The sequence below is a fragment of the Macaca thibetana genome, chromosome 4 (assembly GCF_024542745.1).
Source record: "Macaca thibetana thibetana isolate TM-01 chromosome 4, ASM2454274v1, whole genome shotgun sequence".
In the NCBI taxonomy this organism is placed as follows: Eukaryota; Metazoa; Chordata; class Mammalia; order Primates; family Cercopithecidae; genus Macaca; species Macaca thibetana.
Genome location: NC_065581.1, coordinates 117707457 through 117730597, shown reverse-complemented (window position 1 = coordinate 117730597; position 23141 = coordinate 117707457). Strand labels below are relative to the sequence as shown.

Sequence of the window (23141 nt, the reverse complement as noted above, 5' to 3'; positions counted from 1 at the left end):
AATCTTTGAATTCACCCATGACCTGAAAGCCTGCCAACCAGTCCCTCTTTGAGTCCTTCCACCTTTTCAGACTAAACCAACATACATTTTACATGTATTGATTGATGTCTTGTGTCTTCCTAAAACATATAAAACCAAGCTGTAGCCCAACCCTTGGGCACATGTTCTCAGGACCTCCTGAGTCTATGTCATGGGCACATCCTTAACTTTGGCAAAATAAACTTCTAAATAAAGTGAGATCTGTCTCAGATACATTTTGGTTTACATATCTACAAAAGATATTATGAAATTTATTTCTCTGAAGGTCCTGAAATATAATGTAAATGCTTTGGTTTAAATTTGTCCTCCTTGAAAAGACTGAGTTGGTTATCTTGGGAATTTTGAATACTTTCCAGTCCTATGCTTCAAAATTTCATATTGTGAACAAAAATAGGATGATATTTAAATACAAAATAATTTTTCATGTCAGAGCTCTAGTCCAGCAGGTTTTAAGAAGGGAATAAGAGCAAAGAGATGTTCTATAGTGAGCAGGTCTATGAAAACCTACCTCCAAGTCCAAGGAAGCTGAGAAGCTGAAGAAAGAGACTGACATATCCAGTTTCTCAGAAGAAAACATTTCATAAGGATTTACAAACAGAAACCAGGTCTGTCTCTCAGATGGAAGCAAGACAAGATAGTGGATTCCTGCAACATTACCCACCAGCCTCAGAGTTTATTTGCCGTAGAGAAAGAACATGTGATTCAGAACGGATATGTAGGACAATTGAAGTACAATAACATCAAGGTTGTTTTGACGTAAGGGCAGTACATTTAGGTAAGTACGCGCCCTTATATAAGGAATAATAGATAAACTGGAAATCTTGAAGGCCTTCCCAGGAATGTCATTAAACAAAAAGCAACATGAAAGATCAGCATCCAAAATAGAGTTGCTTTGTCCTCCACAGGTATTTAGCTGGAAAGTTTCAATTGAGAAGTAAAGGTGGAGACTCTCTCCTTCTGCAGTAGGACTGTCATGTGGGAGGTGAGAGAACTGAGGTGAGTAAAGACTCATTGGCTTGAATTAGTACACCACCCAAATGTTGCATTTGTGAATGTCAACATGAATTTTTGTTTGTTTGTTTAGCAAACAAACCTCTTTATGTTTACAAAAGTGTTAAACAGATCCAAAAACTATGGCAAGAAAAATAAGTGTGTTTCAATCAGGGAGAAAAACAGAGTGCTTACTCAAATACACAACTTCGCAGGCTTTGGTATTCTTATAAATCTGGTGGAATAATTAATTGAAAGGTGTTTTCTCTCCAGGCAGCTTTTGGTAGAACTCAGCATCTATCTCAACGTACGCAAATGTTCTGTTCCACAAGTTAAAGACAGAACATGAAGAAATCTGCATGTGATTTACACTGCCAAGAGAATTTGGAAGTTCAGTATATTTATTTCAAATTGGAATTTAGCCCAGACTCTGTTTTTGATAAAGGGAAAAAAGAAAAAAAACATTTTAATAAAATACAAGAACATTGATTAATTGGGGATATAACACACATTTTCCAAGTAAAATTTCTGTTCAATCTTGCATAAAGGGTCAAGTGTGGCTCTTGATATACCAGTTCACCTTTTATATTTAAATAACAAATTTCTTATCTTGATGAAAAAAGCCAAAGTCTAAAATATTTGAAAAGGTTTATTCTGAGTCAAATAAGAGTGACCATGGCCCACAGCCCAGCTTCAAGAGGTCTGGAGAACATGTGCCTCAACTGGTTGAATTACAGAGGTGGTAGGTTTACAGTGCTAACAGAAGTTACATGCAAATACATATGTCAGTTCATGAAAGGTATATATTGGTTCAGCTTAGAAAGTGGATCGTTGGGACATCTAAAGGCTGAAGGAGCTTACAAGTCGTTGGTGGATTCAAAGATTTTCTGATTGGCAATTGTTTGAAAGAGTGAAGTTTTGCCTAAGGAGTTGAAGTCAGTAGAAACAAATGCCTGAATTAAGATAAGGGAGTTGTGGAAGCCAGGGTTTTGTTATGTTGATGAAGCCTCAGGTAGTAGGCTTCAGAGAAAATCGATGGTAAATGTCTTTTCTTAGACCATAAAAGGTGTTAGATTCTCAGTTAAATCTCTCCTGGATTAGAAAAAGACCTAGAAAGGGAAGAAGATTCTCTACAATTTTCCTTACAAGAGATGACTTTGCAGAGCCATATCAAAATATGTAAAAGAAAATATATTTGGGGGTAAAATACTTTGAATTGCTTCAAAGATAGGATAGGATCTCCTATCTGTCCTGTGATGCTGTACCAGTCTGGTCAGACTTTGGTATCTTATTGCTACAAACAGTCTGCTTTGTTAGTCTTATGATCTATATTTTATTGTTAATGCTGGCCTGTTGTGCCTAAACTCCAAGTGGAGAGATTATAACAGGCATGTCCAACTGCCCCCCTTTTCCTGTCATAGCCTGAATTAGTTTTTTTCAGGTTTCTTTGGCATTCCTTTGGCCAAGGGGTGTCTATTCAATTGGTTGGGGGGCTTAGAATTTTATTTTTGGTTTATACTAAACTATTTGCTTTTCCAAAAGTCTGTTTGATAGACTCTGACTTCCAATCTGATTTTTTAGCCTCCCCACAAATCACAATTATAAATTCTGGACATGATGCAGCAGAAAACCAAAGCAGAACTCTGGAAAGTGGTAAGAAGATGAGCTGATTTTAGACCTCATGATTGGATGAACGGCACAGCAGCAGGGAGGCTTGCCTTCCCCCTGCCACCCACCCAACAGACAAATGCCACCCAGACCTATTGTTTTCTGACCAGCAAAATAGCAAACGAAGGAAGCCAAGGTAGGTTTTGTCTTCTCCTGCTTAGAATGGGAGTCCTTCTGACAACATCAGGTAAACAGATGCCACACTGGTAATGGTGATCAATTGAGAGCCTTGCCATAAACAGACAGCTAAGGGAAACATTAACCTTCCCTGCCTGTCCTGAGACTCCCTTTTTCCACTGAGAGGTACTGAGTAAGTCAACAGAGCTGGTAGAAGGAACCCAGCTATGGCTAGTGCCTGGTCAAGGAAGCCTCTTTGTCCCCATGAACTCAAGATTCCTCTCCCACCTACAGATACAAATACTTGCAGGGAAATGAAGAACTCAGTTTATAGCAAGTAGCTCTATATAGGAAGTCTTTTTGTGCCTGCAGCAGGAGAGTCTTCTCCCCTGGCCAGAGATAATAGAGAAGGCAGAAGGCACTGGTAGGGGAATCCCACCATGCCCCATTCCCATTCAGAGACACCCAGCAGTTGGCCTGAAGAAACCCTATTTTGTCCCGTAGGCAGCACCAGTAGAAACCAATGTGAACTCCAGAAGCACTAGATAAACAAGGTGGATGAAAATAATACCACAAAATCTCTGACAATCAAAATGCCATTATAACCACAACCTACAAAAATAAGCAAAGACCTGTATGCTAAAACTAAGCAGTGAGACAATCTTCTAAAATAAAAGATTAAAATAAGACTCAGTGTTTCCTGACAAAATAGGGGGGAAAGTCCAGAATGAAATTTAAAATAACCTTTCATAATAAGAACTAGAAAATCACAACTTGAATGAGAAAAAGAGTTGATATCAACACTGAGATAAATCAGATGTTGAAATTGTCTCACAAGGATTTTATAGTCATTGTCATAAAAATGCTTCAGATATCAATTATAAATTCTCTTGAAACAAATTATAAGTAGAAAATATCAGAAAAAAATAGGAGTTACTAAAAAGAGACAAATGGAAATTATAGAACTGAAAATACAATAAAAGAAATAATCTGATGGAAGGACTCATTGGTAGAGTGGAGATGACAAAGTATAGAATCAATGAATTTGAAGCAGAATAATCAAATTCACTCTTATAACAAGAACCATTGTGAACAATAGGAAGAAAACAGATTCTTTAAAATGTCAAAGCCTCAGGGACCTGTAAGATGATAACAAAAAAATCTATCATTCATGTCAGCAGAGTCCCAGAAGAAAAGGAGAAAAAGTGAGGCTGAAAGAGTGTTTGAAGAAATAATGGCTGACACAAGACACAAACCTATGGATCCAAGAAGCTGAGTGAATCCCAAACAGGATAAACTCAAAGAAACCTATGTCAAAATACCTAATTAAAGTTTTGAATAGTAAAAATGAGGAAAATGTCTTGAAACTAGCCAGAGAGAAATGATATATTATCTGTATGGGAACACTCACTTAAAGGATGATAGATTTCTCATCTGAAACCACAGAAGCCAGAAAGTGGCACAATATTTTCAAATGCTAAAAGAAAAAAAAAAATGTCAACCCAGAATTCTGGCAAAACTATCCTTCATAAATGGAAGGAAAATAAAAACATTCTCACATGAAAGAAAACTAAAAGCATTATCAGAGATATGGTGGTTAAAGGAAATGCTCAGGAAGAAAGAAAAGGATAAAAGAAGTAATCTTGCAGCATCAGGAAGGAAGAAGGAATAGCAGCGCATTTTTCTCATGAACTTTATAAACTGATTGAAATTAAAATTTATCACAGCGTCTTGTATCCAAGATGATAATATTTAAAGTTTGGAAAGGTAAAGGAACTCAAATGGAAGTGAGGCTTCTGTACCTCACTCGAAGTGGCAAAATGTTGATACCAGTAGGATGTTTTTATATATATATATATTTTATATATATATATATATAGAGAGAGAGAGAGAGAAAGATAGAGAATATACATATAAATATATATAGTATATATGTTATGTATGTGTATGTATACTATATATATATTATATATATATACACCTAGAGCAACCACAACAAATTATACAAAGATATACACTCAAAAACTCTAAAAATAAAATCAAGATAACATCTTAAAAATAGCTCTTCAAGTATCTCACAGGAAAGTAAGACAAAAGAAACACAGAAACAAAACCAAAAAAAACCAGTAGTAAGCAAATAATAAAATAGCAGACTTAAGTGCTTACGTATCAATAATTACTAAATGTAAATTATCTAATAGACCAATCAAAACAGATACATTGGCAAAGTGGATAGAAAGGCACAGTTCAATTGTAGTGATTACAAGAAACTTATTTTAAATTTAGCAACATGGGTAGAAAGGTAAAAGTGGGCAAAATCATGCAAATATTAACATTTTAAAAGCATGAATAGCTATATTAATATAGCAAAGAAAATTACTAGAGACAAAGAGCGATATTACATAATAATAAAGGAATTAACCCACTAGGAAGACATATCAAGCCTAAATGCATATGTGCCAACTAACGGAGTTTCAACACATATGAAACAAAAATTGATAGAACTGAAAGGAAAAATAACCACAAACATACTAGATTTCCATAGCCTCCCCTAGAAACTGACAGAACAATTAGGAAGAAAATTGGCAAGGACATAGGATATCCTAACAACACTGTCTATCAATAGGGTCGAAGTGACACATACAGGTTGAGTACCTTTTATCCAAAATGCTTGGGACAAGATCTGTTTCAGATTTTGATATTTCTGGATTTTTAAAATATCTGCATTATACTTACTGATTGAGCATCCCTAATAAAACAAAAAACAACAAAAAAAAAACCTGAAATTTAAAATATTTCAATGAGTATTTCTTCTGAGCATTATGTTGGTGCTCAAAAAGTTTTGGATTGCAGAGCATTTTGGATATGAGATCTTAGATTAGAAATATACAACCTATATAGAACACTGCACCTATCACAGCAGAATACAAAATTTTTTTTGAGTGCCCATGAAAATTCACCAAGATAAATTATATTCTGGGTTATAAAATAAACCTTGACAAATTTTAAATACTTGAAATTATAAGACTGTTCTCTAACAATAATGGAGTCACACTATATAAATCAGTAACAGAAAGAAAATCAGAAAAGTAAATACATGAAAATTAAACACACTTCAAAGTAATTAAATAATATATAAGTCAAAGAGGACATCTCCACTGGAAAAAAAAATACAGAGAGCTTATAAGAAGAACAAAACCCTGAACAAACTAAATAAAAATAATAAATATAAGAGAAAAAAATCAATAAAGTTAAAAATAGAAAAATAATAAAGAAAATCAATTAAATAACAAGATTGGTCTTCAAAAAATAAGTTGATAAATCTCTAGCCAGACTGACAAAAATAAGAGTGAGACACAATCACCAATATCAGGAATAAAGTAGATCCTGGAATCATCAAAGAAAAAAAGAAAAAGATAATATTAAAATATTTTTATGTTCACTTATTTTAAAACTTAGAATAAATGAACTGATTCCTTGACGACCGCAACTACCAAACTCAACCAAGATTAAACTGACTATCTAAATAGCCCTATGATGATACATGAAATATAACTTATAATTTAAAAGCTGCTAAGAGAGAGGTCTCCAGGCCCCGAGGGTTTCACTGATGAAATCTTCCAAATATTTAATAAAGGATAACCAACAATTTTACATGATCTCCTCCAGATAATAGAGATAAGGGAATGCTTCTCAAATCATTTGGTCTGAAATCGTTGATGATATCAAAACCAGACATAGCCAGTATAACCAAGGAAAACTAAAGACCAATATCTCTCATGAACTTAGACATAAAAATCCTCTACAAAATAGTAGCAAACAAAACACAACAATGTATATTAAAAATTAAGCCCCATGATGAAATGGGAATTATTCCAGGTATCAAGGCCGATTCATCATTTGAAAATCAATGTAATCCACCATATCAACAGAATACAAGAAGAAAATTTAAATGATTATATAAATCAATGTAGAAAAAACAATGGGCAATATTCAACACATATTTATGATAAAAACTCTCAGAATCATAGAAATAGAGGAAAATGTTCAACTTGACTAAATGTATCTCCAAAAAGCCTATAGCTAACGTCACACTCAATAGTGAAAGACAATGCTTTCCATCCAAGATCAGGAACAAATACTGATGTTGGCTCTCACTACTTTTATTCTACATACTCTAAGTTCTAGCTACTTCAATAAAAAACAGAAAAACACCTGAAAGAAAGAAAGAAAGAAAAAGAAAGAAAGAAAGAAAGAAAGAAAGAAAGAAAGAAAGAAAGAAAGGAACGAAAGATCTTTATTTGAAGATGACATGATAACTAATGTAGGAGATCTCAAGAAATCTACCAAGTAAACCTTCTAGAACTAATACATGAGTTGAGAAAAGGTACAAGATTGAAGATTAACATGCAAAAATTAACTACATTTCCATATACTAACAGTGAACATATAGAAACCTAAAATAACAACACAATACTACTTATAATCCATTCCACAGAAAAAAAAAATACTTAGATATATCTTTAGCAAATTATGTACAGGACCTGTATGCTGAAATTTATAAATTGATGATAAAAGAAATTAAAGAAGATCCAACAAAATGAAAAGGCACACTGTTTATAAACTGGAGGACTCAGAAAATATGTCAATTCTTCCCAGTCTAATCTAGAGTTTTAAGATAATCACTATTAAAACTTCACCTAAGTTTTTTTATAGATATACACCAGCTTATTCTAAAATTTATGTGAGAAGGCACAAACCCTAGAATATCTAAAGCAATACTGATAAAGGACAATAAAGTAGGAGGAAATACTCTACCCAACATTAAGACTTACCATCTAGCTATTACAATCAAAACAGTGGGCTATTGGCAGAATGATTAGACAATGGATCATGGAACAGAATAGTAAATCCAGAAATATACCCACACAAATATGCCCAATTAATTTTTAACAAAGATACAAAGCCATTTCAATGGAGGAAAACTAGCCTTTCAGTAAATGGTTCCAGAAAAAGTGAACATCCATGGGAAAAATTAAAAAGAAAAAATAACCTCAATATAAACCTCACAATTTAGACAATATTTAATTCAAAACGGATCATAGACTGAACTTATAAAACTATAAAACTTTTAGAAAAAAAACATAGAATACACTATTTGGATTAGACATAATTCTTAGATTGATACCAAAAATCACAATTCATAAAAGGAAAAATATCGATGAATTGGGCATCATCATAATTAAAAATTTGCTCTGTGAAACATGTGCAGAGGATGAAAAGTCAAGCTGCAGTAGGAGAAAATATTTGCAAACTACATATCTGACAAAGGACTAGTATCTAGAATACACAAAGAATTCTCAAAACTCAACAACAATCAATACAATCAGAAAACTGGCAAATGACATGAACAGATGTTACTGAAGAAGATATGGGATGATAAGCCCAAAAAAGATAGTCATCACCATTAGCAACTAGGGAAATGTACATTTAAATCACAATGTGATATCACTACGTACCTATCAGAAAGTCTAAAATAAAATACAGCGACAATACCAAATGCTGTGAGGACACAAAGAAGTTGAATCATTCGTGTTTTGATGGTGGTAAAAAGAAATGGTAAAACCACTCTGGAAAATAATTTGGTAGTTCCTTAAAAAAAAACTAAGCCTGCAACTACCATATGACCCAGTAATTGAACATTTCGGTACTTATCCCAGAGAAATAAAAACTTATGTTCCCACAAAAACTTTTACAAGAATGTACATAGTTGCTTTATTTGTAATTGCCAAAAATAAGAATCAGTTCAAATGTATTTCCATAGTTAGATGACTAAACAAACTGTAGTGTACATATGAGTGTGGATGGATGGATGGATGGATGGATGGATGGATGGATGGATGGATGGATGGAGATGGACACATAGACACATACACACACAACATGGAATAGTACTCAGCAATGAAATGGGATGAACTATTGATACATGCCACAAGTTGGATAAATCTAGGAATTATTTTGAGTGAAAAAAGTCAATTACAAAGGGTTACAGACTGTATCACCCAATTTATATAACATTGTTGAAATGACAAAATTTTAGAAATGGAGGACAGATTAGTGGTTGCCAGGGTTTGAAAGAAGGTGTGTGGTTTAGTCATAAAGGTCCACACAAGGTACCCTCGTCATGTTAGAAGTACACAGTATATTGACTGTGGTGGTGGATACACAAACCTACATGGATGATAAAATTGTATTGAACTAAATGAACTCACACTAATGAGTTCAAGTAAAACTATGGAAATCTGAGTATCATCGATGGATTGTATCAATGTCAATATCCTGGTTGCGACATCATACTACAGCAGAATGCTGACTGGCTCTGCCCCTGAGGGGCTTGGGCTCTATTGAGATTTACCCTGACCATCTATGTTTTGCTTGCTTTATCCCTTGGTATGAATTGAATTATAGCAAGCACGAGGTTGATGTCAGGAGTCTCCGCTGCTCTCACAATGAGACGTTCAAGGCACAAACAAGAGCTTAGGAGGGTGATGATAAACCATGAGGATGATAAAGAAACGATTGGAAAGGTGAGATTTTCCTTAAAGTCTCAAAAGAAGCACTTTTTGCTCCTTGAATTCTCAACCCACATACCAAGCATTTGAAACACATCCTCAATTATTTGAAATCAGTATATTAATCCTGGCTTTCAAAGAGAAATGAAAACTACTTAATTAGCATTCCTTTCCAAGTGACTTTTCCCATCTGTTATACTTTAACTTGGCTGGAATTTTGTGTGTTAAGACACAGAGTGAAGACAAGTTAATTATGAAATCGCTTGATGCTACATTTAAAGATCTGTTGAGGTGTGAAATGATTCCCAGGCCTCAGATGCAAGGCTGAGTAATGGAGCACCCAGAATAATCATAATCTGTAAAGACTTAAAACCAAAGAAACCCAAGGAGGAAAAAAGTTTGATGTGGCAAATTAATTTACTTCAATTTCCAGCGAAATTAAATTTCATTACGTAAATTTTTTCATTAGCAAAACAGAAAATAAAAGTTGTTTGTATAAATCTGCAGGGATTCAATATCCTATCCTTAGTTCTCCTATATTCTTCCTTTTACTTTTCACCTTCTATCCATCTCCTCCTCACAATTGCTAGAAGACATACACCTGCTTATATCTCCAGGAAGGAAGGTCTGTTTACTCTGTTCTCTTTGAATACTTAATTAGACTGCACTCTATCAAGACTTAATTAGACTGCACTCTACCAATGAGTGTTGCCACTGGGTAGTTCTTCTAAGTCTATCTTGGTGTTATTTTGCTTCCCTTTAACACCCATTAATTTACCGATGAGCGCCTCCCTGTCTTCAGTCTGGCAGTGGACAGAGGCTTGCTGTCACATTTTCAGGAACTTCCCACTTCACTACTCAGCCTCATTTACCTGTGTCCCCGGAAGGCAGATGTGTGGAATGAATTCAGGGTTTCCACATTAAAGCATTCCCGTGATCCAGTCTCTTCTTCCCTTAAAAATGACAACAAAGAGCAACATGAGAAGGAAACAAGAATTAATAAATGGTAGCAATATATGCCTTAGATGGACAAAAAAATAGATTCCGTTTGTCATTTTAAATTATGATGCACAAAATGAAAAGGCTTACTTTACCTTGGAGTCCAAAATGAGAGAGGCATCTCTGCCAGGCAGCAGCAGGAGTATAGAAACAGAGCTAGTGCTAGACCCCCAAATCTATGGTCCCGTCAAATGAACATTTATTCAGATTTAGTCAAATTTACACATTTATTCAAATTCTCCCACTGGCAGTCATATATAGTACAGGAAAATCTATTGCAAAAGCTCAGCACGTCTTATAGCCTTAACTTTTTACAAAGTTAATACATGTTCATTTTTAAAACCTGAACAAGATAGATGATAAATTAAAGATAGATGATATATATTAATAGATAGATGATAGATAGAAATAATAGCTGCAAAGTATAGGCTATCTACTGTATCTGGCACTACTGTCATTGATTACTACATTTAATTATCACAATGACCCTGTGAAGTAGAATATTCCTCATGTTCAGATTTTTTTTAAGCAATTTTAAGGAGTAAGGTGTTATGTTGCTCAAAGTCTTATAGTTAACAAGTTACATAGCTGGGATATGATCCTTTGCATTGTGTCTCAAGATCCTGTAATGAGTGACAAGTATGCAACACAAACCTGGACATAATCACTATTAATAGGGTCATTTCAGATCAGCCCAGGCCTTTTTTTTTTTTTTTTTTTTTACAAAAGTGAGATCATACTTATATAATACTCAGCAACTTGCTCCTTCTCACTCAGCAATCATAGATCACCTTGCATGTCATTCTGCATGCATTTCCTTAATACATTCGTGCTTTGCTTAACAACTTTCCTGCTTAGCAACATACCTGAAACTGTGCCACTGTGTAAAATCATTCAATTGAAAACAATATTTGTATCAATTTTAGTGGGAAAAAATATAATTCCTTTCGATCCAACCTAAGACATCAAAACTATTTTCATGGAGAAAAATAGAATGACAATAAAACCAAGCTCATATAAACAATAAAATACAATTTGGAGGAAAATAAAGTCAGTTTTTCATAAATGAAATAAATGTAATAATGCAATGAAGGCTTAGTGGACTCACTAGGAAGGAAGAGAGTGTGAGTTGTGTGGTGAAGGAAAGGCACAAGGAGTCATGTATAGAAGGCGGAGGGAGTGCAGCAGTCAACTTTCAGCCAGGGGGCAGTATCTCATACCAAGGGGAGTGGGCTGCCATGAAGGATGGCAGAATTTTCATTCCTTTTCCCTCTTCAGTCCTCTTTTATCACAACCCGCTTTTATTTCATGCTTAAAGTTTTTCCTGCTTTTTTTTCTATAACATTTACTTTTTTACTGTTTGAGACACTTGGGGGCTTGGGATTATCTTTAATTCAATTCATACTTAAAGTTACAACACAGAAAGTTTAAGGCACAGAAGAGTAGGTTAAAACACTTGGACCTAGTGCATGTATATAAAATGCCAGGGTCATATAAATTGCTATATCTTTATCCCTCTTGGTCTTGGAAAATGTCTTGGGTTCATACAAATATGACGGCAATTCAAATCTGTCCCACATCTCTTCTCTGCACAGAAACTGCGTTGAGAAAATTTCTGACTGTGTTCTTGTCTAAAACAAAAAATATTTTTTTTAGATTATATTTATTTTGTATGTTTTCAGCATAAACAAGAAGAGTCATCCAAAAAGTGGTATAAATTACCCAAAAAAGTTATGGTGAAAAATTACTAACTGAAAAATCATTTTATGGTAAGTCTGTGATTTTGGTAGCTTATAGAATTACATACAGTGAATAAACTATAAACTGTTTAACCAATCCTTATTAATGGATCTTTAAATTAGCATGATTTTATACCATTGCAGGCGATGTTGAAATGTGTGCTTTCTTTTTTTTGAGATGGAGTTTCACTCTTGTCACCCAGGCTGGAGTGCAATGGTGTAATGTGATCTTGGCTCACTGCAACCTCTACCTCCCAGGTTCAAGTGATTCTCCTGCCTCAGCCTCCTGAGTAGCTGGAGGCGCCCGCCACTACACCGGCTTTTTGTATTTTTAGTAGAGACAGGATTTCACCATGTTGGCCAGGCTGGTCTCAAACTCCCGACCTCAGGTGATCCACCAACCTCGGCCTCCCAATGTGCTGCGATTACAGGCGTGAGACACCACACCCCACTGAAAAATGTGCTTTCTTAAACTCAGCTCCTTCTGTATGTGTGTAAGTATTTCTTTGTATGGATTCCTCAACATGGAATTGCTGAATTATAGGACATACATGGATAAAGTTTTAATATATTACATCAGATTACTTTCCACAAGGTAATTATATTTTACATTTCCTCCAATAGTATGTGCAACTGATATCTACTTTTCTATAACTTTGCTGGCTCTGAAAATTACCCATTTGAAAAATTCCTATAGTCCTGGTGGGTGAAACGTTTTACTGTTTACTGCTGAGGATAAACATCATTGTCAATTTCATTACCACCTGTATAAATATTCTGCAAATATATTTTCTCCATTTTTCTACAGGCTTATTTTTTTTGTTATCCATTTATTGGAGCTTATTTGTCCTTTAGGGATATTAATATTTTGTAACATATTTTGTAGTTAAATATGTCATTGTTCTCTTTATGGCAGATCAGTTTCTTTTCTTGCTTAAATAGGGTGCACTTACCATCATTAGTTTATCACAAAAAGTAGCCAATATTTTCTTCTACTGTGGTTACAGTATTCTAATGTATAGTTAGATTTATCTGAAACTTATTTTTATTAAGGTCTGTATCATAGAAAACACTAGTACCCACCAATATCTGATTCACCTGTCCTGCCTAGGCATCCAGAGATAATACTTCCTGATCTCTAGGCAGATTAAAAAAAGGGCTTTTTGGCTAGTTGTGGCAAATGGATGCGAATAGATGTGATGCATGTGAGACTTCCGTGATGGAGCAGAAAACAGCTCCTTTGTGATTTCAAATCCTTTGTGTATTAGTCCTGTCTCACACCGCTAATAAAGACATATCCAAGACTAGGTAATTTATAAAGGAAAGAGGTTCAATTGACTCACAGTTCAGCATGGCTGGGGAGGCCTCAGGAAACTTAACAATCATGGCAGAAGGAGAAGCAAGCACGTCCTTCTTCACATGGTGGCAGGAAGGAGAAAAACGAGTGCCCATCAAAGAGGGAAGCCCTTTACAAAACCATCAGATCTTGTGAGAACTCACAATCACAATAACAGCATGGGGAAAAGTGTTCCCATGATTCAATTATCTCCACTGGGTCCACCCCATGAAACATGGGGATTATAGGAACTACAATTCAAGATGAGATTTCGGTGGGGACCATGCCCCTAGCCACTCCCAAATCTCATATCCTCACAATTCAAAACACAATCATGCCCTTCCAACAGTCCCCCAAAGTCTTAACTCATTCCAGCATTGACTCAAAAGTCCAAGTTCAAAGTCTCATCAGCGGCAAGGCAAGTCCCTTCCGCCTATGAGCCTGTAAAATCAAAAGCAAGATAGTTACTTCCTAGTTACAGTGAAGGTACAGGCATTGGGTAAATACCAAAATTCCAAATGGGAGAAATTGGCCAAAACAAAGGGGCTACAGGCCCCATGCAAGTCTGAAATCCAATAGGGCAGTCATTAAACCTTGAGGTTCCAAAATGATTTCCTTTAACTCTGTGTCTTACATCCAGGGCACACTGATGCAAGAGGTGGGCTCCCACAGCCATGGGCCGCTCCACTTCTGTGGTTTTATAGGGTATGGCCCCTCATCCTGGCTTCCTTTTCAACCTGGCATTGAGTGTCTATGGCTTTTCTAGGTGCACAGTGTAAGCTGTCAATTGATCTACCATTCTGGGGTCTGGAAGACAGTGACCCTCTTCTCACAGCTCTACCAGGCAGTACCCCAGTGGGGACTCTGTGTGGGGACTCCAACCCCTGCAGCACATGTCTACCTAGACATGCAGGTGTTTCCATACACCCTCAGAAATCTAGGTGGAGGCTTCCAAACCTTAATTCTTGACTTCTGTGCAGCCACAGGCCCAACATCACATGTAAGCCACCAAGGCTTGGGGGCTGCACCCTCTGAAGCCACATCACAAGCTGTACTTTGTCCAATTTTAGCCACATCTGGAGCGTCTGGGATGCAGGGCACCAAGTCCCCAGGCTGCACATAGCAGGGGGGCCCTGGGCCTGACCCAGGAAACCATTTTTCCCTCCTAGGACTTTTGGCCTGTAAATGAAGGGGCTGCCATGAAGGTCTCTGGCATGCCCTGGAGACATTTTCCCCATTGTCCTGGCAATTAGCATTTGGCTTCATGTTACTTATGCAAATTTCTGCTGCTGGCTTGAATTTCTCCTCAGAAAATGGGTTTTTCTTTACTACTGCATTGTCAGCCTGCAAATTTTTCAAACTTTTATCCTCTGCTTCCTCTTAAATGCCTTGCTGCTTAGAAATTTCTTCTGCCAGATACCCTAAATCATCTCTCTCAGTTCAAAGTTCCATAGATTTCTAGGGCAGAAGCAAAATGCCGTCAGTCTCTTTGCTAAAGCATAACAAGAGTCACCTTTACTTCAGTTTTCAACAAGTTCCTCATCTCCATCCGAGACCACTTCAGCCTGGACTTTATTGTCCATACGACTATCAGCATTTTGGTCAGTCATTCAACAAGTCTCTAAGAAGTTCCAAACTTTGCTACATTTTCCTATCTTCCTCTGAGCCCTCCGAACTGTTCCAACCTCTGCCTGTTACCCAGTTCCCAAATCACCTCCATATTTTAGGGTACCTTTACAGCCGCACCCCACTATACTGGTGCCAATTTACTATATTTGTCCATTCTCATGCTGCTAATACAGACATATGCAAGACAGGGTAATTTATAAAGGAAAGAGATTCAAACCTCTCACAATTCAGCATGGCTAGGAGGCCTCCAGAAAGTTACAATCATGGTGGAAGGGAAAGCAAACATGTCCTTCTTCACATGGCAGCAGAAAGGAGAAGAATAAGTGCCCAGGGAACAGGGAAGCTCCTTATGAAACCATCAAATTTCATGAGAACTAACTCACCATCATGAAAACAACATGAGGGAAACCTCCCCTATGATTCAATTATCTCCACTGGTTCAATTATCCCCTCCCACAACACGTGGGGATTATGAGAACTACAATTCAAGATGATATGGTTTGGTGACACAGCCAAACCATATCACTTTGCTTCTCCATTGGGAGCAAATGTGGAGGCCACATATTGAAATGTCAGAACTGTGAGATCCAAGCAGTGTGGATCTCCAAATCACATTTGGAGGCCAATAACTATGAAGATTCAGCTGACCTACAAGGATTTTGTATAAATGGGAAATAAACAACTTGTGTTTATTCACTGAGATCTTCCAGGTGTTTTATTAACCTTTGTTATTAAGATAGGCTTCATGTATCCTGGCTAATTTAATAAAATGTGACTTCAAAATAAACAGTTGATTGATCGACAGACAGACAGATAGTTAGATAGCACTTTCTTCCGAGGATAATTGAATCCAAACCAAAAACATTAATATCATGAATTTAATGCTGAACAAAATGAAGACACTACAGAATGCATATTGGATGATTTCATTAATATAAAATTTGAAAACAAAACCATAGTGTTAGAAATTAGAATAGTAGTTACATTTAGGAATTAGAGTTTCTCAGGGAATAAGAGTAGAAATTAGAGATGATGGTATTAATATATTTTTGAGTTAAGTGATGATTATATGAGCTTTACCCATGTTTACCATAGTTTTATTTATTTATTTTTCAATCCCCCCCTACCATAGTTTTAAAACTAAATATATATGGTGTCCTTATTATATATCCTACAAAATCATTTTTTTCACTTAGACGTATGTTGTAGGAATGCTGATACGCAGAGATTTCATTAGATTTAGTTCATCCAAAATTTTAGTTTGCCAAATTTTTAAACTATATTATGACTTCTTTTTGACTTAGGTATTATACAACAAGGCAAGTAAAATTTGTTTTCCAAGATTTTCCTTCACTAAGCTCTTTCACATTCTAGGACAAATTGGCACTACTCTAGTATAAAACTATTCTCTTTTTCCTTAAAAACAGTAGCATAACCACACTTGTATTTCTCTGTCACTATTGCTCCTAATACAGTCCTTTATTGTAAATTTTAACCAAAATAACCGACTTTCATCTCTCAGAAAAAACTGCAGGGATGTATAATTGAAGACTGTTATATATCAGTATTTTAACAGACTAGCAAGGCTCATGAATACATACAGCTCAGCTTCTCCTGATTTGTTTAAATAATTTCCCTGCTCACTGCATTGTCTGGAATTCTACTCATTTCCTCTGGGCTGACGTTTTTCTTATATTAGTATTTAATAAGTACACCCTTCACTAATGATTTCAGTGAGAGTCCACAGCTGCAGGCTTTCTCAGACCTTTTATCACCCTTGAAGGACAGTTTGACCACAAAGGGAACTCTGGGGAGATGGTTGAATTCCTATGGCCTTTTGAGGATATTACTTCACTGACTTTTGCCATCCATTTTTGCTGATAAGACGCCTGATGTCAGTCTAATCTTGATTGTTTTGTATATAACATGATTTTTTTCTATCTCTGGCTGCTTTTAAGATATTACCTTCATCCTTGTTCTGCAGTTTCATTCCAATATGTATAGGTGTGAGAGAGCATTTCTGTTTATCCTGATCAGCACTCAGTATGTGCTTTTAATCTAAGAAATTAGATCTCTGTTTGCTTCTGGAAATTTCTCAGCTGATACCTCTTCAAATAGTGATTTCTTAGGCATTCTCTCAAGTGTCTAGTGTCTGAATTTCTGAGATACACGTTGGAGCCCCTTTTTCTATTCACCGTGATTGTTAACATCTGCTTCATATATATTTGATTTATCTTTCCATGCCAAGTTCTAAGTAAATTACTCATTACTACTTCACCAAATTGTTCTTCAGTTATGTCTAGTTGAAGTTTATCCTCCCTTGAGGATATTTTCTTGACCATCGTTTCAAAATATTTACGACTTACAATTAGTTCTTTTCTATATGCACCTATTATTATTATTGTCTTTCTATTAATTTCACAATTTCATATTTTAATTTAATTCTTTCTTGTTCTTGTTTATAACTTCTTGATCTTATTGCATATGTTATTTCTGCACTCACAGTGACAAGTTGTGAGCCCCAGAGTTAGTTCCCTAACTTCTCTGCCCTGTATCCCCATTTGTGAGATGAAGGTAATAGTAGCTACTTTATGGTGTTATTGCTTTTATCAAATGATATGATACATGTAAAGTTCTTAAAACAATGTTTATATATTAAACACAATTATTAATAGTATTGTTATTACTTGAGACAGAGTCTCGCTCTGTTGCCCAGACTGGAGTGCAGTGGTGCAATCTCGGCTCACTGCAACCTCTGCCTCCCAGGTTCAAGTGATTCTCCTGTCTCAACCTCCTGAGTAGCTAGGATTACAGGCGTGCACCACCACGCCCAGCTAATTTTTATATTTTTAGTAGAGACAGGGTTTCACAAGATTGGCCAGGGTGATCTTGAACTCCTGACCTCAGGTGATCTGCCTGCCTCGGCCTCCCAAAGTGTTGGGATTACAGGCATGAACCACTGTGCCTGGCCCACAATTATGTTTTAGTATTATTCAGAGTGTTCTATTACTTGTATCTCATTGACAATAAATGGTTGGGTTTCCATGTTGATTTTGTTGGATGACTTTCTTAGCAATATTTTTCCTTAATAGCAGTAGAACTTTCGTTTGCAGGCTTACCTTGAATGTAAATACTTTCCCCCTCTTTCTGCCTTCACTCTTCCCTGTGTGGCATGACAGTTTTACAGTTTCCTTCTAACTGGCCCCAGGTCTTATCCTGTCAGCATAGTATTCCTATCCAGAAATTGTATCAGAGAGATCAGAGGTCTGTGCTTAGAGGGGGCAAGTGACTTGTCCTAGGTACTGGTTGTACCACATTCTTCCTCCATACCTTATAGCTTCCACAAGTCATAGCCCTTGACAGTGAGCAGGCTCCTGTCTCTGCCTGATGTCGGGTGAAGGCATCTTTTATAGGAGGAAGAATTCCACCCTAGCCTCCAACTTGGCTCAATGACTTTAGCTTATATTCCCTACTTTCTGCAGGGTATGTTTGGTCTCCATCATGCCACAGAACTCAAATGCTTGCTTCTGTTCCTCTAAGCCAATATGTCCACAGATTCCACTGTAGTTTCTACTGTGCATTTCTGTTCCATTTCTTTCAAAGAAAATATAAATTTTGAGTGGGCAACATTCTTTTTATTTTAAAAAACTTCTTATCCATTTATCTATCATTTCTAATTACTTGGTGATCGGGAGGAAATGGTAGTGGGGATGTGTGGGAGTGCAGTAGAATTTAGCTTAATGCAGCTAAAAAGTAAATGCTAAACACCATCTTGACTAAAAAATACTCAGAAACTTGTGACTAAGGACTTTTCTCTGTGCGGGGAAAAAAAAAATCACACCAAGAAAAGAAATGTTTCATTTCATGAAGCTAAAAATCCTGACATCATTCCAGAACTATGAACCAGAGTTATGCTAACAACGTTAGATGCAAATGTGCATGACTTACACACTTGTTTCTTGTCATGTTAATGATTTTCCCCTTTCAGTTTTTTATAGGCCTTGGTTACCTGAGACAGTTAAGATGATCCTTTACTGAAGATTATTGAGTCTTCCTTTTACAAACAAAAACCTGCTGATAGGCATAAGGTTCTACAATGAATCTGTAGGTCATTTGAAATGGCTTGTATATTAGAGTTTTTGTTCCTCCTATGTTTTACATGTACTTGAAGTTTTAGATCACAAATTTAAAAAAATGCTGTTCTTTACTGAACGCTAAAACAACTTAAGAAAATAGATAAGAATTAGACAAATGGGGCTCATAAGAGCAGTTTATTAGAGAGAGGACTGAATTGAAAAGCATGGATTGATCTATATCCACAATCAGGTTACATAAAACATCCAACTCCCACTGAGCTTTCCAACTGCAAATCTCAGGCCTTCCCCTTGAAAGGGCAGAGTGTAGCTTAGTAATCATGCTAAGATGAGCAGAGCATGGGGCTTCCTGAAGACAGGATACACATTGAATCTGAATGTACTTCTCTCTGAAAAAACACAGCCCAACCTCAGCTGAGTCACGCACTCCAATGCAAACTCCTCCAAAAATTGCCAGTCAATTCAATCCATCCTCCCCCAGTGAAGAAAGTGTGAGGGGGGGGAAGAGGGATGATGACTCAGGTTGGGTTTCCTCAGAAACAGACTCAGACAGAATTTTGGAACAAATGATTGATGAGGGAGATGATTCCAGGAAGCACTGGCAGGAGAGTGGGAAGAAAGGCACAGCAGGGAAGAAAGTCAATGAAGGCATCTACTGGCAAGTTACTACTGTGGACAATTGGGGCTCCATCTTGCTGGGACCCCTGCATTACTGTGTGGAGCATGTCTTAACATTGTCCCACACACTAGCAAAGGCAGCTGAAGAACTTTTCTGCCAACCCTTTCCTTTGCTGGAGGAAAGCTGCTCCTGGAAGCTGTAACTCACCAGAACTGCTGGGGTGTCCCATTCAGTTGAGCAGGCTCCTGTGGCCAGAGGAAGCTCCCAGGTGGAGAATCACAGTTGTTTGCAGAAAGAAGCAGGAGTACTGAGCAGAATAGGAAGTACTGTGGGGTATCAGTGGGGCATGGGCAGCTTCCACCAGGCACAGGCAGCTAGCTCTCCCTGGTGCTTCTCAAAAGGTGAAGCTCCTATATTATGGGTGAATATAGAACATCAAGATCTTAACTATGACCTCTCCTGTATCTCAATTTCTGTGAGTCAGGAATTTTGGAATAACTTAACTGAGTGGTTGTAGCTTGGGATCTCATGAGGTTGTGGTGAAGACATTGGCAGGGGCTACAGTCATCTCTGAAAGTTTGACTGGGGCTGGACAATCCATTCTCAAGGTGGCTCACTCAGAAGCTATTTCCAGGAGCCTTGGTTCCTTACCATAGGAACCTTCCCAGACGGTTGACTGTCCTCAAGACATGGCATCTGGCTTCTCCTGGAACAAATGATCTAAAATAGAAAAAGAGAGAAACCAAGAAGTCAAAAGGCCTTTTACCAGCTAATTTTAGAAGTCTCATACATAATTTCCTTTATATTCTGTTTGCTAAAAGCAATTTACCAACATCAGTCTATACTCAAAGTTAAGGGAATTAGACTCTACTTCTTAAAGGGAGGAGTATAAAAGAATTATAGAAATATTTTTAAATTACAGTAGGTGCCAAGCACCCTTGATATTCTAAAGTGAGGTGCTAGACCTCATTTGCAACTTGTATGAGAAATAAGGTAGAAAGGTCTGGAGAACGTATCTGAAGTTAGTTTTTGTGTTGTCTGAATCCTCACAACACAGGGAAAGGGATTAGTGCATTTGCCCCCACCCCGCTGCTTAAGCCCATGTGAGAGGGGTTTGAAGGAAACTCTTGAGAGAGTCTGGCCTGTATGTTCTGGTATATGGAGAACATATGGACTAAATTGTGAGAGATATCTGAAAAGTCAAAAGGCGAGAGGTCATGTGCACAAGCCCCACATAGCAGAATGAGAGGCATTAAAGAGCAAGGTTCTTCTCACCTCAACAGGGAAAAAGACTGAGATTTTCAGAAGTGTGAACACAATGAGGAGTTGACTTGACACAATCTGGAAAAAAGACTCACTCATGGGAAATGCCTGGAGCCACAATATGACCCTGTCTTAGTCAGCTTGGGCGGCTATAACAAAATACCACATAGACTGTGTGGCTTGAACCACAGAAATTTATTTCTCCCAGTTCTAGATGCTGAGAAATCAAGATGATAGAGGTGCCAGCAGATCAGACGTCTGGTGAGGACCTGCTTTCTGGTTTTCAGATGGCCATCTTTTCATTGCATCCTCACACAGTGGAGAGCAGAGAGGGACAGCAAGGAGGCAAACTCTCTTGTGTCTACTTCTTTTACCTCTCTATTCATTTAACTTCATTCACATTTTATTTTTTCCAGCTTTACTGAGTTATCATTGGCAAACACTGTATATATTTAAAGTGTACAACGTGATGTTTTGATATACATGTACATTGCCAAGTGTATTAGTCCATTCTCTCATTGCTATAAAGAAATAACTGAGACTGGGTAATTTACATAAAAAAAGAAGTTTAATTGACTCATGATTCTGCAGGCTGTACAGGAAGCATGGCGGCTTTTGCTGCTGGGGAAGCCTCAGGAAACTTCCAGTCATGATGGAAGGCAAAGGGGGAGCAAGGCACCTCACATGGCAGGAGCAGGAGCAAGAGAGAGATGGGGGTGGGAAGTGCTGCACACTTTTAAACAACCAGATCTCATGACAACTCATTCACGTCTGATATGGTTTGGCTGTGTCTCCACTCAAATATCACCTTGAATTGTAATAATCCCCACATATCAAGAGTGGGGCTGGGTAGACTAATTGAATCATGGGGGCAGTTTCCCCCATACTATTCTCATGATGATGAATAAATCTCATAAGATCAGATGGTTTTATAAATGAAAGTTTCCCAGGACAAGCTCTCTGGCCTACTGCCATGTAAGACGTGACTTTGCTCTTCCCTCATCATCTTCTTCCATCATTGTGAGACCTCCCCAGCCATGTGGAACTGTGGGTCCATTAAACCTCTTTCCTTTATAAATTACCCAGTCTCTGAAATGTCTTTATTAGCAGCATGAGAACGAACTAATACATCACCACAAGAACAGCACCAAGGGGATGGTGCTAAATCATTCATGAGAATCTGCCCCCATGATCCAATTACCTCCCATCAGGCTCTACCTCCAACATTGGGGACTACAATTCGACATGAGGTTTGGTGGGGACACATATCCAAACCACATCACCAAGTGATTGTCACAATGAAGTGAATTAACATGTCCATCACCTCTCTTGGTTACCTTTTTAAAATTTGTGATGAAAATACTTAAGATCTATTCTCCTAGAAAATTTCAATTTTACCTTAACTATAGTCACCATGGTATATATTAGGCCTCTAGAACTTATTCATCTTATAACTGAAAAAATTTGTAGTCATTAACAGACATCTTCCCATTTCCTTCAGACCCCCAGCATTCCTGGTAACCACCTTCTGCTTTGTGTTTCTGTGAGTTTGACTTTTTTAGATTTAATGTATGAACAACACCATAGAGTTTTTCTCTTTCTGTATCTTTTACTTAACATACGAGAGAGAGAGAGAGAGAGAGAGAGAGAGGGAGCATGCACATTTTCTTCAGTGATTCATTCATCCATCTCTTTTATAAGGGCACTAATCCCATTCACGAGGACTCTACCTTCATGACCTAATTCCTTCCCAAAAGCCCTACCTGCAAATACCATCATACTGGGGAGACTTAGGCTTCCATATATGATTCTGGGGGAACATAGACATGTAGTTCACAGCAGCTGCTAAGAGATGGGTGGAGTACTGTGAGTCCAATGGCTGAGCTGGGCGTCACACCCAACTGCCAGATGACAGGCAATACACCTTTCCCACTTCCAAGGAGCTGCTGGTCAAGGACCACCAAAGATTCACAACTAACATCCCATAGGAGAGCTTTGACCATCTAGCTGGCTAGAGGGCACCAGTACTGGATGACATGTGTACCAGCCTCTAACCCTTCACTCTTTCTCCAGATT

General features: G+C 37.3%; 1 long non-coding RNA gene across 2 annotated transcripts in view; it reads right to left on the bottom strand.

The window, feature by feature from the left end:
* Positions 1–23141, bottom strand: part of LOC126952636 (uncharacterized) — a 34345-nt gene that overhangs the window by 4477 nt on the left and 6727 nt on the right. Inside the window, exons 2-4 of one of the 2 annotated variants that reach the window (XR_007724969.1) lie at positions 20454–20522; positions 13468–13537; positions 10259–10339 (exon numbers count right to left, since the gene is read on the bottom strand). This is a non-coding gene — a long non-coding RNA (uncharacterized LOC126952636). Of the gene's footprint in view, positions 1–9771; positions 10340–13467; positions 13538–20453; positions 20523–23141 lie in introns of those variants that run through there. The other variant, XR_007724970.1, reaches the window with a different exon arrangement.